The sequence below is a fragment of the Nomascus leucogenys genome, chromosome 7b, assembly GCF_006542625.1.
Source record: "Nomascus leucogenys isolate Asia chromosome 7b, Asia_NLE_v1, whole genome shotgun sequence".
Taxonomy (NCBI): Eukaryota; Metazoa; Chordata; class Mammalia; order Primates; family Hylobatidae; genus Nomascus; species Nomascus leucogenys.
In genome coordinates, this window is record NC_044387.1 from 40,395,990 (window position 1) to 40,398,406 (window position 2,417).

Genomic DNA, 2,417 nt, shown 5'->3' on the forward strand with positions numbered 1-2,417 from the left:
CCTTTTTGCAACTTCTAGATTGTTTGTCTTTTACTTAAATAAATATTTAACTACCGTGGTGACAATTATATCATAGGATAATCTGATGACATCCAAATCCCTCATATGAGTAATACTGTTGTAATCTCAAATCAAGTTCAAAAGATTAAGACTCTATTCTCTAGCACCTTGCACTGTGTACAAGATTGTTAAATTGATTCCATGTCATTGAAATATGGAAGATGTGCATAAACCAGTCCCAGACATTCTCAGAACCGTTTTATTTCCTTGATATGCTTCACACTTTCACACTATCTGAAATTATTGTGTTCCCCTCTTTGTATTTTTCCCCCCACTAAATTGTAAGCTCTATGTGTGCCAGGAGGCTTTCTGTTTTGTTCACTGACAAATCTTTAGGGCCTAGAAAAGTAGCACTTATCAGGAGCTCCATATCTGTTGAATGGAAAAACTGTTGTTGATTTTAACCAGATAATATGAAGTTCTATAATCCAAAAGTCTTGACAGAACTTATAAAATTAAGTCCTTAGTGTAAAGAATTAGGCAAGGTCTGTATTGATGTAGAAAGATGTTAAAAGGTGCAAAAGCAAATATGCCATAGGCCTGTCTGCAAAAGGGAGAAATACTTATAGGAAGAAGATAGTACAACTCACAAAGACCAACATGAAGCTTCCAGCTTTCTATTTACCAAGTCTTTAAGACTTGGTAAATGGAATTATCATCAGTTGTATGGTCTCTACTGTATTTTATGCCTACCAACATTGGTGTTCAAAGTTGTTTTTACAATTAGGCTATACCTTTAGTTACACTACTCATACAATTATCCATAGCAGAACTTCAGCCATTTGTCTTATCTCTTGAAGTCCATCCTTCCATATTACCTCCTTGGCTTATGTACATTATAGGAGTAACTCATAAAGGACAAAGTGCTCACACACTCGTCTCTGTTCCCTACTGTACTTCAAGAGTAGAAGCATAAGTCAGTGCAGCCACAGAAGAGAGCAAAATGACACTAGTATAGATGAAGATAATCACATCCAAAGCCTTGGAGAAATCTACATGTGCATAAAAAGGCATACACAAGAAAGTTCTTTGCAGCCTTGTCAATAAAAGCAACAAATTAGACATAACTTAAAGTTTTATTAACTTGAAAACAGATAAATACATCATGATATATTCACACAAGGGAATATTTCTCAGCAGTCAAAACAAATGAATTACTGCTATATCTGTCAACATGAATAAATCTAAAAACATAATGTGGAGTGGAAAAAGTTAGGTATAACACACTTTATATATAGTTTAAAATTGCAAAAAGCACCATAAAATTTATATATGCATAACTATAGAGCAAATGCATATGAGAAAATAAGTCCTGATTTAATAATAGTGCTTACTTCCATGAATAGAAGAAAGGGAGTGGATAAAATTGAGGAAAATACAGGCTCACAAATGTATATGCAATGTTTAATTGATTCTTTCAAAATTTTCAAGAAAAAATATTTCATAATATTAAGGTAGTTATGCACAAGAGTGTTATATCCTTAATGTACTTGCTGTATGTTTGAAACATTGAAATAATAAACACTTATTTAAACAACAACAACAACAACATTTATTTCCAGCCCTGGCCCCAGACTCTACAGCCACCGAGATGTCGATGCCTAAGAAGAATCAGATTGCCACTTATGAACTCATTTTCAAGGAGGGAGTCATGGTGGCCAAGAAGGATGTCCACATGACTAAGCACCCGGAACTGGCAGACAAGAATATGCCCAAGGTTCACTCATGAAGGCCATGCAGTCTCTGAAGTCCCGAGGCTACGTGAAGGAACAGTTTGCCTGGAGACATTTCTATTGCCACCTCACCAAGGAGGGTATCCAGTATCTCTGTGATTACCTTCACCTGCGCCCGGAGATTGTGCGCAGCCATCCAGAGACTGGCAGGCCTCGGCCTAAAGGTGTGGAGGGTAAGCAACCTGCAAGACTCACAAGAGGGCAAGCCGACAGAGATACCTGCAGACGGAGTGCTGTGCCCCCGGTGCCTACAAGAAAGCCCAGGTTGGGGCTGGGTCAACAACCAAATTCCAGTTTAGAGGCGGATTTGGTCGTGGATGTGTTCAACCACCTCAGTAAAATTGGAGAGGATTATTTTGCATTGAATAAACTTACAGAAAAAAAAAAACACTTAAAAGCCCAAAGGAAAAACAATATACTCACAAAAGGTGAGTTAAAGTTTTTGAAGTTGAAATAAGACTGGCAGAAGGAAAGGAAAGGAAGTGGAACTGAACAAGATGGACAAGATGGAGGAGGGAGCTTGAGAAAGAGATCCATAGAAATAGGTAAGATCTGAAAGAAAAGATGAACTGGGAAAGTCCCAAGTGATAAAAGGGTGAGAATGGAGAAGTCACACCAATTCAA

General features: G+C 37.5%; 1 pseudogene; it reads left to right on the forward strand.

Moving 5' to 3' along the window:
• The first annotated feature begins 1,651 nt into the window (after positions 1-1,651).
• LOC100586674 lies at positions 1,652-2,132 on the forward strand (annotated as a pseudogene).
• Positions 2,133-2,417: the final 285 nt, after the last annotated feature.